At 51.6% G+C, this 15,254-nt stretch overlaps 1 pseudogene; it reads left to right on the plus strand.

The window, feature by feature from the left end:
* Positions 1-15,254, plus strand: part of LOC135542932 (receptor tyrosine-protein kinase erbB-4-like) — a 235,145-nt pseudogene that overhangs the window by 171,563 nt on the left and 48,328 nt on the right.

A 15,254-nucleotide genomic window follows, 5' to 3' on the forward strand; every position in this document is an offset into this window, starting at 1 on the left:
TCAGGAAGTGAGTGTTTGAACAAATAAACCCAACATTTAAAAAAAACAAGAAACAGGAACAACACAGAGACTAAACACTGGAACAGAAACCATAACGCCTGGGGAAGGAACCAAAGGGAGTGACAGATATAGAGAAGGTAATCAGGGAGGTGACGGAGTCCAGGTGAGTGATGACGCGCAGGTGTTCGTAACGATGGTGACAGGTGTGCGCCATAATGAGCAGCCTGGTGACCAAGAGGCCAGAGAGGGAGCACACGTGACAAGTACTTGCATCTCACATAGACATTCCACACACACAGGGAAACACAGAAGTGTTTAGTGTTGGCCCTTGTCTTCCTCCTCCTCTTCCTCCTCCTCTCTGTTCTTCTGTTCCTACTCTTTATTCCTCTGCTCTACTCTCCCCTCTCTCTCTCTCTCCAAAAGAATGAAGACATTTCAAATGTCATATTATGTATATATACTGTGTTGGAACGATGTGCAAATAGTTTAAGTATAAAAGGGAAAATAAATAAGCATAAATATAGGTTGTATTTGCAATGATGATTGTTCTTCACTGGTTGCCTTTTCATGTGACAGCAGGCCACAAATCTTGCTGCTGTGATGTCACACTGTGGTATTTCACCCAGTAGATATGGGAGTTTATCAAATTTGGGTTTGTTTTCAAATTCTTTGTGGATCTGTGTAATCTGAGGGAAATATGTGTCTCTAATATGGTCATACATTGCGCAGGAGATTAGGAAGTGCAGATCGGTTTCCACCTCATTTTGTGGGCAGTGTGCACATAGCCTGTCTTCTATTGAGAGCCATGTCTGCCTACGGCGGTCTTTCTCAATAGCAAGGCTATGCTCACTGAGTCTGTACATAGTCAAAGCTTTCCTTAAGTTTGGGTCAGTCACAGTGGTCAGGTATTCTGCCACTGTATACTCTCTGTTTAGGGCCAAATAGCGTTCTAGTTTGCTCAGTTTTTTTGTTAATTCTTTCCAATGTGTCAAGTAATTATCATTTAGTTTTCTCATGATTTGGTTGTGTCTAATTGTGTTGCTGTCCTGGGGGTCTGTGGGGTCTGTTTGTGTTTGTGAACAGAGCCCCAGGACCAGCTTGCTTAGGGGACTCTTCTCCAGGTTCATCTCTCTGTAGGTGATGGCTTTGTTATGGAAGGTTTGGGAATCGCTTCCTTTTAGGTGTTTGTAGAATTTAACGTCTCTTTTCTGGTGATTTGATGATACATTATTTTGTGTTTTACATCGTACACAGGGGATACTTTTAGCAGAATTCTGTATGCAGAGTCTCAATTTGGTGTTTTTCCAATTTTGTGAATTCTTGGTTGGTGAGTAGACCCCATACCTCTCTCTCTCCCCATCATCTCTCTCTTTCCCCGTCTCTCTCTTTCCCCATCTCTCTCTCTCCCCCGTCTCTCTCTTTCCCCATCTCTCTCTCTTTCCCCGTCTCTCTCTCTTTCCCCTCTCTCTCTCTCCCCATCTCTCTCTCTTCCCCGTCTCTCTCTCTTTCCCCGTCTCTCTCTCTCTCCCCGTCTCTCGCTTTGCCGTCTCTCTTCCCCGTCTCTCTCTCTCCCCCCCTCTCTCTCTCCCCTGTCTCTCTCTCTCCCCGTCTCTCTCTTTACCCGTCTCTTTCTCTTTCCCCGTCTCTCTCTCCTCCCCGTCTCTCGCTCTCCCTCTCTCTCTCTTTCCCTGTCTCTCTCTCCCCCGTCTCTCACTCTCCCTCTCTCTTTCCCTGTCTCTCTCTTTCCCCGTCTCTCGCTCTCCCTCTCTCTCTCTCTTTTTCCCGTCTCTCGCTCTCCCTCCTCTCTCCCTGTCTCTCTCTCTCCCCCGTCTCTCTCTCTCTCCCCGTCTCTCTCTCTCTCCCCCTGTCTCTCTCTCTCCCTTTCTCTCTCTCTCCCCGTCTCTCTCTCTCCCGTCTCTCTTTCTCTTTCCCCATCTCTCTCTCTCCCTGTCTCTCTCTCTCCCTGTCTCTCTCTTTCCCCGTCTCTCTCTTTCCCCGTCTCTATCTCTCACCGTCTCTCTCTCTCCCCGTCTCTCTCTTTCCCCATCTCTCTCTTTCCCCGTCTCTATCTCTCTCCCCGTCTCTCTCTCTCCCCGTCTCTCTCTCTCTCCCCGTCTCGCTTTCTCTTTCCCCATCTCTCTCTCTCCCCGTCTTTCTCTCTCTATCTCTCTCCCCGTCTCTCTCTCTCCCCGTCTCTCTCTTTCCCCGTCTCTCTCTTTCCCTGTCTCTCTCTTTCCTCGTCTCTATCTCTCTCCCCGTCTCTCTCTCTCCCTGTCTCTCTCTTTCCCCGTCTCTATCTCTCTCCCTGTCTCTCTCTCTCCCCGTCTCTCTCTTTCCCCGTCTCTATTACTCTCCACGTCTCTCTCTTTCCCCGTCTCTCTCTTTCCCCGTCTCTCTCTTCCCCGTCTCTCTCTCCCCGTCTCTCTCTCCCCCGTCTCTCTCTCCCCATCTCTCTCTTTCCCCGTCTCTATCTCTCCCCGTCTCTCTCTCTCCCCGTCTCTCTTTCTCTTTCCCCATCTCTCTCTCTCCCTGTCTCTCTCTCTCCCCGTCTCTCTCTTTCCCCGTCTCTATCTCTCTCCCCATCTCTCTCTCTCCCCGTCTCTCTCTTTTCCCCGTCTCTCTCTCCCCCATCTCTCTCCCCCGTCTCTCTCTTTCCCCGTCTCTCTCTTTCCCCGTCTCTCTCTCTCCCCGTCTCTCTCTCTCCCCCGTCTCTCTCGCTCTTCCCCATCTCTCTCTCTCTCTCTCTCTCTCTCCCCTCTCTCTCTCTCCCCCGTCTCTTTCTTTCCCCCGTCTCACTCTCTCCCCCATCTCTCTCCCCAGTCTCTCTCTCTCCCCATCTCTCTCTCCCAGTCTCTCTCTCTCTCCCCCGTCCCCGTCTCTCTCTCCCCGTCTCTCTCTCTCTCCCCGTCTCTCTCTTTCCCCGTCTCTCTCTCTTTCCCCGTCTCTCTCTCTTCTCTTCCCGTCTCTCTCTCTTCCCCATCTCTCTCTCTCTCTCCCCCCATCTCTCTCTCTCCCCGTCTCTCTCTTTCCCCGTCTCTCTCTCTCCCCGTCTCTCTCTTTCCCTGTCTCTTTCTCTCTTTCCCCATCTCTCTCTCTCTCCCCGTCTCTCTCTCCCCATCTCTCTCTCTCTCTGTCTGTCTCTCTCTCCCCGTCTCTCTCTCTCCCTGTCTCTCTCTTTCCCCGTCTCTCTTTCCCCGTCTCTCTCTTTCCCTGTCTCTCTCTCTCCCCGTCTATCTCTCTCCCTGTCTATCTCTCTCCCGTCTCTCTCTCTCTCCCTGTCTCTCTCTCCCCGTCCCTCTCTCTCCCCGTCTATCTCTCTCCCCGTCTATCTCTCTCCCGTCTCTCTCTCTCTCCCCGTCTCTCTCTTTCCCCATCTCTCCCTTTCCCCGTCTCTCTCTCCCTGTCTCTCTCTCTCCCTGTCTCTCTTTCCCCGTCTCTCTCTCTCCCCGTCTCTCTCTTTCCTCGTCTCTCTCTCTCCCCGTCTCTCTCTTTCCCCGTCTCTCTCTCTCTCTCCCCATCTCTCTCTCTCTCTCAATCTTCCTCTCTCTTCCTCTCTCTATCAGTATTTCTCTCTCTCTCTCTTCCTCTCTCTTCCTCTGTATCAGTCTCTCTCTCTGTCTCTCTCTCTCCTCTCTCTCGCTATCTCTCTATCAGTCTCTCTCTCTCTCTTCCTCTCTCTTCCTCTCTATCAGTCTCTCTCTCTCTCTCTCTTCCTCTGTATTCCTCTCTATCAGTCTCTCTCTCTCTCTCTCTCTCTCTCCGTCTCTCTCTCTCCCTGTCTCTTTCTCTCTCCCTGTCTCTCTCTCTCTCTCTCTCACACACACTCTCTCCCCACTCCTTCTGGTTCTTCTCTCTCTGCGCTGTAAAGTTCTCTGCACTAATGATCAGCCGGGTCATGTTCTTCTAAGGGCCCCATACAACCCGGGTTCCAAAAGGGCCCTTTGATGCTCCTAGCAACCCTTTGATTAATATGTTGTTTTGATAACTGTTTTGCATTAGCTGATCGCAGCAAGATCCAAGGGGAGGCGCAGAGTCAAAGCAGTCAAAGGAGTTGCAGTGTCTTGTTTTCTAAATGATGTATTAGTTGGTAGTACACTCTGTACATGGAGGAGCACTGTCAAACTCAGCACAATCACATGTGATAGAGTCAACTGTCTTGAGCTGAATGCTGAACTCTCCGCCTACTCTCTCCTTCATTTTCCTTTCATGACCCTCAGCTTTCAGCATCTTCTTCTGATTCTTCTCGCTCTTCTTCTCACTTTCTCTCTCTATCTTTCTCTCTCTCTCTCAATTCAATTTTCAATCTCATTCTCTCTTTCTCTCTCTTGGTTTCTCTCTCTCTCTCTCTCCTCCTTTATCTCTACCCCTTTCTCTCTTTAATTATGCTATTTCTTCTATTGATGCTAATCCATGTTCTATATATATTTTCTTTAACAACATGAATGGTTAAACAAAGAGCTTTCTCTCCCTCTCTCTCTCTCTCTCCCCCGTCTCTCTCTTTCCCCCGTCTCACTCTCTCTCCCCCGTCTCTCTCTCTCCCATCTCTCTCTCTCCCAGTCTCTCTCTCTCCCCCGTCTCTCTCTCTCTTTCCCCATCTCTATCTTTCTCTCTCTCTCTCTCCCCCCGTTTCTCTCTTTCCCCGTCTCTCTCTTCCCCGTCTCTCTCTTTCCCTGTCTCTCTCTCTCTTTCCCCATCTCTCTCTCGCTCTCCCCGTCTCTCTCTCTCTCTCCCCATCTCTCTCCCCGTCTCTCTCTATCCCCGTCTCTCTTTCCCCATCTCTCTCTCCCCCGTCTCTCTCTCTCTTTCCCCGTCTCTCTCTTTCCCCCGTCTCTCTCTTTCCCCGTCTCTCCCCGTCTCTCTCCCCCGTCTCTCTCTCTCCCCCGTCTCTCTCCCCATCTCTCCCCGTCTCTCTCTCTTTCCCCCCCGTCTCTCTCTTTGCATGTCTTTCTCTCTCTCTCCCCATCTCTCTCTCTCCCCGTCTCTCTCTTTCCCCGTCTCTCTCTTTCCCCGTCTCACCCTCTTTCCCTGTCTCTCTCTCTCCCCATCTCTCTCTTTCCCGTCTCTCTCTCTTTTCCCCCGTCTCTCTCTTTCCCCGTCTTTCTCTCACTCTCCCCGTCTCTCTCTCTCCCCGTCTCTCTCTCTATCCCGGTCTCTCTCTCTCTTTCCCCATCTCTCTCTCGCTCTCCCCGTCTCTCTCTTTCTTTCCTTCCCCATCTCTCTCTCTCCCCCGTCTCTCCCCCTTCCCCATCTTTCTCTCCCCCGTCTCTCTCTCTTTGCCCGTCTCTCTCTCTCTCCCCGTCTCTCTCTTTCCCCGTCTCTATCTTTCCCCATCTCTCTCTCTCCCCGTCTATCTATCTCCCCGTCTCTCTCTTTCCCATTCTCTCTATTTCACCGTCTCTCTCTTCCCTGTCTCTCTCTCTCCCCATCTCTCTCTCTCCCCGTCTCTCTCTTTCCCCGTCTCTCTCTCTTCCCCATCTCTCTCTCTTCCCGTCTCTCTCTCTCTTTCCCCATCTCTCTCTCTCTTTCCCCGTCTCTCTCTCCCCTGTCTCTCTCTCCCCGTCTCTCTCTCCCCCGTCTCTCTCTTTCCCCGTCTCTCTCTCTCCCTGTCTCTCTCTCCCCCGTCTCTCTCTTTTCCCATCTCTCTCTATCTCCCTGTCTCTCTTCCCCGTCTCTCTCTTTCCCCGTCTCTCTCTCTTTCCCCCGTCTCTCTCTCTCTCTTTCCCCGTCTCTCTCTCTCTTTCCCGTCTCTCTCTCTCTCCCTGTCTCTCTCTCCCTGTCTCTCTCTTTCCCCGTCTCTCTCTCCCCTCTCTCTCTCTCTCCCTGTCTCTCTCTCTCCCCATCTCTCTCTCTCCCCATCTCTCTCTTTCCCCGTCTCTCTCTTTCCCCATCTCTCTCTTTCCCTGTCTCTCTCTCTCTCTCCCTGTCTCTCTCTTTCCCCGTCTCTCTCTCTCTCCCCGTCTCTCTCTCTCTCCCCATCTCTCTCTTTCCTCGTCTCTCTCTCTCCCCGTCTCTCTCTTTCCACCGTCTCTCTCTCTCCCCGTCTCTCTCTCTCTCTCTCTTCCTCTCTCTTCCTCTCTCTATCAGTATCTCTCTCTCTCTCCTCTCTCTTCCTCTCTATCAGTATCTCTCTCTCTCAGTCTCTCCTCTGTATCAGTCTCTCTCCTCTGTATTCCTTTCTATCAGTCTCTCTCTCTCTCTCTCTCTCTCTCTCTCTCTCTCTCTCTCTCTCTCTCTCTCTCTCTCTCTCTCCGTCTCTCTCTCTCCCTGTCTCTTTCTCTCTCCCTGTCTCTCTCTCTCTCTCTCACACACACTCTCTCCCCACTCCTTCTGGTTCTTCTCTCTCTGCGCTGTAAAGTTCTCTGCACTAATGATCAGCCGGGTCATGTTCTTCTAAGGGCCCCATACAACCCGGGTTCCAAAAGGGCCCTTTGATGCTCCTAGCAACCCTTTGATTAATATGTTGTTTTGATAACTGTTTTGCATTAGCTGATCACAGCAAGATCCAAGGGGAGGCGCAGAGTCAAAGCAGTCAAAGGAGTTGCAGTGTCTTGTTTTCTAAATGATGTATTAGTTGGTAGTACACTCTGTACATGGAGGAGGACTGTCAAACTCAGCTCAATCACATGTGATAGAGTCAACTGTCTTGAGCTGAATGCTGAACTCTCCGCCTACTCTCTCCTTCATTTTCCTTTCATGACCCTCAGCTTTCAGCATCTTCTTCTGATTCTTCTCGCTCTTCTTCTCACTTTCTCTCTCTATCTCTCTCTCTCTCTCTCAATTCAATTTTCAATCTCATTCTCTCTTTCTCTCTCTTGGTTTCTCGCTCTCTCTCTCTCCTCCTTTTATCTCTACCCCTTTCTCTCTTTTAATGATGCTATTTCTTCTATTGATGCTAATCCATGTTCTATATATATTTTCTTTAACAACATGAATGGTTAAACAAAGAGCTTTCTCTCTCTCTCTCTCTCTCCCTCTCTCTCTCTTCTCTCTCTCTCTCTTTCTCTCACTCTCCATCTCTCTCTCTCTCCCTCTCTCTCTCTCTCTCTCTCTCTCTCTCTCTCTCTCTCTCTCTCTCTCTCCTTCTCTCTCTCTCTCTCCCCCTCTCTCTCTCTCTTTCTTTCTCCCCCTCTCTCTCTCTTTCTCCCCCCCTCTCTCTCCCTCTCTCTATCTCTTTCTCCCCCTCTATCTCTCTGTCGCTCTCTCTCTCACTCTCCCTATCTCTCTCCCCCCTCTCTCTCTCTCTCTCCCTCTCACTCTCTCTCTCTCTCCCCCACTCTCTCTCTCTCACTCTCTCTCTCTCCCCCTCTCTCTCTTTCCACTCTCTCTTCCCCCTCTCTCTCTCTCTCTCTCTCTCTCTCTCTCTCTCTCTCCCTCTCACACACAGTGGGATCTCTCTGCTGATCCTGAAGCAGCGTTGGATCTCCTCTCTCCAGTTCCAGTCTCTGGATGAGATCAGTGCGGGCAACGTGTACATCACCAACAACAGCCGCCTGTGCTTCTACAACACCGTCAACTGGACAAGCCTGTTCCGCACCAGCAACCAGAAGGTGCTCATCCGCAACAACCGCGCCCCAGCGAGTGCAGTGAGTGACACACATTTGGTCGCACATGCGTTGGTATGCACACACACCTGTTGTTGATTGCACAGACACACATGCACAGAGATGCAGGAGCTGACTTATGCAGGTATGTACACAAGCACAGTGATGCAGGACCATACTTATTCAGGTATGTACACATGCACAGAGATGCAGGAGCTGACTTATTCAGGTATGTACACATGCACAGAGATGCAGGAGCTGACTTATTCAGGGATGTACACATGCACAGAGATGCAGGAGCAGACTTATTCAGGTATGTACACATGCACAGAGATGCAGGAGCTGACTTATTCAGGTATGTACACATGCACAGAGATGCAGGAGCTGACTTATTCAGGTATGTACACATGCACAGAGATGCAGGAGCTGACTTATTCAGGTATGTACACATGCACAGAGATGCAGGAGCTGACTTATTCAGGTATGTACACATGCACAGAGATGCAGGAGCTGACTTATTCAGGTATGTACACATGCACAGAGATGCAGGAGCTGACTTATTCAGGTATGTACACATGCACTAAGTCCACACAGTCACAAGTTTTCAACACAATGGTGTCATTCCGTTCTAGGGACCCCGCCCCCTACAGACACTAAACCCCTGATTCAGCTCTCTGCTGAACAAAGTGCTTACTGGGAAAGATCTTACTGAGTTGTAAGGTGTTGGGGAAATGACAGGTTATGTGATTTTCTGTAGAGGGACTCTCATGCATTCATGTCAGGGGATTGTATTACTCAGACCTCTTGTTTTGATTCAAGCACATAGTTTGATCCTGTGCGAGATTTACTTTGTGTGGTTCCAGAACAAGAGCCATTTTGGGTCCATCAGGGCTCCGAAAGGCTAGTATCCACAAGGCTCCATGCTTGGTCTATGGAGAGCTTGGAAACTCGGGCTGGACGGTAGCAGCTTGATACCTCAGCATCCTCAGATTAACACATTGGTCTTGTGAGATGGGGCTGGGAGTGAACAACACACATGTCACACTGATACAAGACAGACAATGAGAGAGTGAAAAGAGAGAGAGAGAGGGAGGGAGGGAGGGAGGGAGGGAGGGAGGGGAGGGAGATGGGGATGAGAGGGAGGGGGAGGGAGGGAGGGAGGGAGGGAGGGAGGGAGGGAGGGAGGGAGGGAGGGAGGGAGGGAGGGAGGGAGGGAGGGAGGGAGGGAGGGAGGGGGAGGGAGGGAGATGAGAGAAAGAGAAGGAAGGAAGGAAGGAAGGAAGGGAGGGAGGGAGGGAGATGAGAGGAAGGAAGGAAGGAAGGAAGGAAGGAAGGAAGGAAGGAAGGAAGGAAGGAAGGAAGGAAGGAAGGAGATGAGAGAGAGAGATGAAGATGAAGAGAAAGACAAAGACAAAGAGGAAGGAGGACGTGTTGTGGAGGCTTCCTGCCAAGCGGTGGTTGATGTCATTAGCGTGTTAATGAGTCTTGCGGTGTGCTGTGGGATCAATAAACCTGTTAGGAGGCCTCTTCATTAGTCTCGCATCCAGCCATCGACCAGCCCAGACAATGGAGGGGGAGCTGTGGAAGTAGATTGGGACAGGGGGACAGGGGGACATGGCAGACGGCTCACCCCAGGGAATGTGTCACTCACTGGGGCAGTCGATGAGGAAAGTGGATGGGCTTGTGGAGGTCAGTGGGGAGTGTCGTCAGATGCAGTGTCTACTGACTGTTTAAGTTTAAAACAGTGTTTTACAGTGTTGTAACAGGCCTGGGCAGAAAGAATGGTAGAGGTATGGGAAATACTGGTGACTGGTGACACACACACACACACACACACACACACACACACACACACACACACACACACACACACACACACACACACTACCCTTTAGGCTACTTTCATCATGCGTTGGCACATATTGCCAATACCACATCCATGTTCTCACCTTATTGTGCTGTCATGAACATCTTTGTAATTTTCTACTTAATATCGCTGTGTCCCTAATGTGTGTGTTTGTGTGTGAGTGTGTGCGCACGTGCACAAACGCGTGCGCGTTTGTTCATTTGTTTGCGCTTGTGTGTGTTCTCGGGTCCATCTGTGTGTGTGTGTTCATATGTGTGTGTGTTCTCGGGTCCATCTGTGTGTGTTTCATATGTGTGTGTGTTCTCGGGTCCATCTGTGTGTGTGTTCATATGTGTGTGTTCATATGTGTGTGTGTTCATATGTGTGTGCTCCACAGCCCAACAGAGGATGGTGTGTGACCGGCTGTGTTCTGAAGATGGTTGCTGGGGTCCAGGGCCTAACCAGTGCCTCTCCTGTCGTTACTTTAGCCGAGGACGTTCCTGTGTGCCGTCCTGCAACCTCTATGACGGGTGAGTTGACCAATCACATCCTCAGAATGACAAGACCTGACCAGTGCTGCTGGCGCGATATCGACCAATGAATGGAGAGATGGCAGACATAACAGTATTAAATGTATGTTGGGTTTCATTCAAATAATTGTAGGTAGATATTTCCATTTTGGACACTTAACAGAGAATAATTCTTTGTAGTCTTCCTCTCTTCCTCACCATATCCTGGCTGGGTAGAAGTAATGAAAATGCCCTGAATTACAATACAATGAGCTTATTCTGGGTGAATAAACAAACGTGACTCTTACGGTGTCAGGTTAGCCTGTCCCCACAGGGGGAATCAGGGTCTGGTGTCAGGTTAGCCTGTCCTCACAGGGGGAATCAGGGTCTGGTATCAGGTTAGCCTGTCCCCACAGGGGGAATCAGGGTCTGGTGTCAGGTTAGCCTGTCCCCACAGGGGGAATCAGGGTCTTGTGTCAGGTTAGCCTGTCCCCACAGGGGGAATCAGGGTCTGGTGTCAGGTTAGCCTGTCCTCACAGGGGGAACCAGGGTCTGGTATCAGGTTAGCCTGTCCTCACAGGGGGAATCAGGGTCTGGTGTCAGGTTAGCCTGTCCCCACAGGGGGAATCAGGGTCTGGTGTCAGGTTAGCCTGTCCTCACAGGGGGAATCAGGGTCTGGTGTCAGGTTAGCCTGTCCCCACAGGGGGAATCAGGGTCTGGTGTCAGGTTAGCCTGTCCTCACAGGGGGAATCAGGGTCTGGTGTCAGGTTAGCCTGTCCCCACAGGGGGAATCAGGGTCTGGTGTCAGGTTAGCCTGTCCTCACTGGGGGAATCAGGGTCTGGTGTCAGGTTAGCCTGTCCCCACAGGGGGAATCAGGGTCTGGTATCAGGTTAGCCTGTCCTCACAGGGGGAATCAGGGTCTGGTGTCAGGTTAGCCTGTCCTCACTGGGGGAATCAGGGTCTGGTGTCAGGTTAGCCTGTCCCCACAGGGGAATCAGGGTCTGGTATCAGGTTAGCCTGTCCCACAGGGGGAATCAGGGTCTGGTGTCAGGTTAGCCTGTCCCCACAAGGGGAATCAGGGTCTGGGTCAGGTTAGCCTGTCCTCACAGGGGAATCAGGGTCTGGTATCAGGTTAGCCTGTCCCCACAGGGGGAATCAGGGTCTGGTATCAGGTTAGCCTGTCCTCACTGGGGGAATCAGGGTCTGGTGTCAGGTTAGCCTGTCCTCACTGGGGGAATCAGGGTCTGGTGTCAGGTTAGCCTGTCCTCACAGGGGGAACCAGGGTCTGGTATCAGGTTAGCCTGTCCTCACAGGGGGAATCAGGGTCTGGTGTCAGGTTAGCCTGTCCCCACAGGGGGAATCAGGGTCTGGTGTCAGGTTAGCCTGTCCTCACTGGGGGAATCAGGGTCTGGTGTCAGGTTAGCCTGTCCTCACAGGGGGAATCAGGGTCTGGTATCAGGTTAGCCTGTCCCCACAGGGGGAATCAGGGTCTGGTGTCAGGTTAGCCTGTCCCCACAGGGGGAATCAGGGTCTGGTGTCAGGTTAGCCTGTCCCCACAGGGAGAATCAGTGTCTGGTATCAGGTTAGCCTGTCCCCACAGGGGGAATCAGGGTCTGGTATCAGGTTAGCCTGTCCTCACTGGGGGAATCAGGGTCTGGTGTCAGGTTAGCCTGTCCTCACTGGGGGAATCAGGGTCTGGTGTCAGGTTAGCCTGTCCCCACAGGGGGAATCAGGGTCTGGTATCAGGTTAGCCTGTCCTCACAGGGGGAATCAGGGTCTGGTGTCAGGTTAGCCTGTCCTCACTGGGGGAATCAGGGTCTGGTGTCAGGTTAGCCTGTCCTCACAGGGGGAATCAGGGTCTGGTATCAGGTTAGCCTGTCCCACAGGGGAATCAGGGTCTGGTGTCAGGTTAGCCTGTCCTCACAAGGGGAATCAGGGTCTGGTCAGGTTAGCCTGTCCTCACAGGGGGAATCAGGGTCTGGTATCAGGTTAGCCTGTCCCCACAGGGGAATCAGGGTCTGGTATCAGGTTAGCCTGTCCTCACTGGGGGAATCAGGGTCTGGTGTCAGGTTAGCCTGTCCCCACAGGGGGAATCAGGGGTCTGGTATCAGGTTAGCCTGTCCCCACTGGGGGAATCAGGGTCTGGTGTCAGGTTAGCCTGTCCCCACAGGGGGAATCAGGGTCTGGTATCAGGTTAGCCTGTCCTCACTGGGGGAATCAGGGTCTGGTGTCAGGTTAGCCTGTCCCCACAGGGGGAATCAGGGTCTGGTGTCAGGTTAGCCTGTCCCCACAGGGGGAATCAGGGTCTGGTATCAGGTTAGCCTGTCCCACAGGGGAATCAGGGTCTGGTGTCAGGTTAGCCTGTCCCCACTGGGGGAATCAGGGTCTGGTGTCAGGTTAGCCTGTCCCCACAGGGGGAATCAGGGTCTGGTGTCAGGTTAGCCTGTCCTCACAGGGGGAATCAGGGTCTGGTGTCAGGTTAGCCTGTCCTCACAGGGAGAATCAGGGTCTGGTGTCAGGTTAGCCTGTCCTCACAGGGGGAATCAGGGTCTGGTATCAGGTTAGCCTGTCCTCACAGAGGAATCAGGGTCTGGTGTCAGGTTAGCCTGTCCTCACAGGGGAATCAGGGTCTGGTATCAGGTTAGCCTGTCCTCACAGAGGGAATCAGGGTCTGGTGTCAGGTTAGCCTGTCCCCACAGGGGAATCAGGGTCTGGTATCCTCCTTAGCCTGTCCTACAGAGGGAATCAGGGTCTGGTGTCTATGTCCTCACAGAGGGAATCAGGGTCTGGTGTCAGGTTAGCCTGTCCTCACAGGGGGAATCAGGGTCTGGTATCAGGTTAGCCTGTCCTCACAGGGGGAATCAGGGTCTGGTATCAGGTTAGCCTGTCCCCACAGGGGAATCAGGGTCTGGTATCAGGTTAGCCTGTCCTCACTGGGGGAATCAGGGTCTGGTGTCAGGTTAGCCTGTCCCCACAGGGGGAATCAGGGTCTGGTGTCAGGTTAGCCTGTCCTCACAGGGGGAACCAGTGTCTGTGTTTCTCCATCACGCCCATTTCTCCTCTCAGTGTGCTTTATGTGGGAGGAGGTGTTTGAAGTCGGCAGGAAAAACAGCTCACACCTGAGACTTTGAAGAAGATGAAGAGGAGGAGGGGTAAAAAGCAGCTGGATAACGATCCTCTGTGAGAACCGAGCTGTGATCACGTGGAGGCAGGAGGCAGGAGGTGGTACATGACGTCTTGATCGATCGGCTCACCTCGTAGACAGAGCACTGCAGACATGTACTTGACTTGTGTTCAACAGTATGTGTTGTCCTCCCAATGCTTTAGCTGCTCTTCATTGAGCTCCATGCAAAATGCAAACCCTGCAAATCTGTCCTTCCTATAGCCTCCTATAGCCTCCTATAGCCTCCTATAGCCTCCTATAGCTTCCTATAGCCTCATATAATATCATATAACATCCTATAGCCTCCTATAACCTCATATGGCCTTCCATATCCTCCTAAAACCTCCTATAGCCTCACATAACCTCCTATAGCCTCCTATAACCTCCTATAGCCTCCTATAGCCCTCCTATAACCTCCTAAAGCCTCATATAGCCTCCTATAACCTCCTATAGCCTCCCATAACCTCCTATAGCCTTCTATAGCTTCCTATAGCCTCCTATATCCTCCTATAAACTCCTATAGTCCTCATATAACCTCCTATAGTCCTCCTATAACCTCATATAGCCTCCTGTAACCCTCCTATAACCTCCTATATCCTCCTATAACCCTCATATAACCCTCCTGTAGCCTCCTATAACCTCATATAACCTCCTGTAGCCCCCTGTAGCCCTCCTATAGCCTCCTGTAGCCCTCCTATAGCCTCCTATAACCTCCTATAACCTCCTATAGCCTCCTGTAGCCCTCCTGTAGCCCTCCTATAGCCCTCCTTAAGCCTCCTGTAGCCCTCCTATAGCCTCCTACAACCTCCTATAACCCCCTAAAGCCTCCGGTATCCTGTAGCCCTCCTGTAGCCCTCCTTAAGCCTCCTGTAGCCCTCCTGTAGCCTCCTGTAGCCCTCCTATAGCCTCCTATAACCTCCTATAGCCTCCTGTTGCCTCCTATAACCTCCTGTAGCCTCCTATAACCTCCTATAACCTCCTATAGCCTCCTGTAGCCCTCCTATAGCCCTCCTTAAGCCTCCTGTAGCTCCCTAAAGCCTCCGGTATAGCCCTCCTGTAGCCCTCTTGTAGCCCTCCTATAGCCCTCCTTAAGCCTCCTGTAGCCCTCCTGTAGCCTCCTGTAGCCCTCCTATAGCCTCCTATAACCTCCTATAGCCTCCTGTTGCCTCCTATAACCTCCTGTAGCCCTCCTATAACCTCCTGTAGCCCTACTGTATCCCTCCTGTAGCCCTCCTGTAGCCCTCCTGTTCCCTCCTGTAGCCCTCCTGTAGCCTCCTGTTTCCCTCCTGTAGCCCTCCTATAGCCTCGTGTAGCCTCCAATAACCCTCCTATAGCCCCCCTATAGCCTACTGTAGCCTCCTATAGCCCTCCTATAGCCCTCCTGTAGCCTCCAATAACCCTCCTATAACCCTCCTATAGCCTACTGTAGCCTCCTATAGCCCTCCTGTAGCCCTCCTATAGCCCTCCTGTAGCCTCCTATAGCCCTCCTATAGCCCCCCTATAGCCTACTGTAGCCTCCTATAACCCTCCTATAGCCCTCCTGTAGCCCTCCTATAGCCTCCTGTAGCATCCTATAACCTCCTATAGCCCCCCCCCCTATAGCCTACTGTAGCCTCCTATAACCCTCCTATAGCCCTCATGTAGCCCTCCTATAGCCTCCTGTAGCCTCCTATAACCTCCTATAGCTCCCCTATAGCCCCCCTATAGCCTACTGTAGCCTCCTATAACCCTCCTATAGCCCCCCTATAGCCTCCTGTAGCCTCCTATAACCTCCTATAGCTCTCCTGTAGCCCTCCTGTAGCTAATGGCTATATACAGTTGTGGCCAAAAGTTTTGAGAATGACACAAATATTAATTTCAGTGTCTTTAGATATTTTTGTCACATGTTACTATGGAATACTGAAGTATAATTACAAATATTTCATAAGTGACAAATATGTGAAGTTGATGCAAAGAGTCAGTATGTGCAGTGTTGACCCTTCTGTTTCAAGACCTCTGCAATCCACTCTGGCATGCTGTTAATTAACTTCTGGGCCACATCCTGACTGATGGCAGCCCATTCCTGCATAATCAATGCTTGGAGTCAGAATTTGTGGGTTTTTGTTTGTCCACCCGCCTCTTGAGGATTGACCATAAGTTCTCAATGGGATTCAGATCTGGGGTGTTTCCTGGCCATGGACCCATAATATCTGTT

The sequence above is a fragment of the Oncorhynchus masou genome, chromosome 7 (genome assembly GCF_036934945.1).
Source record: "Oncorhynchus masou masou isolate Uvic2021 chromosome 7, UVic_Omas_1.1, whole genome shotgun sequence".
Taxonomy (NCBI): Eukaryota; Metazoa; Chordata; class Actinopteri; order Salmoniformes; family Salmonidae; genus Oncorhynchus; species Oncorhynchus masou.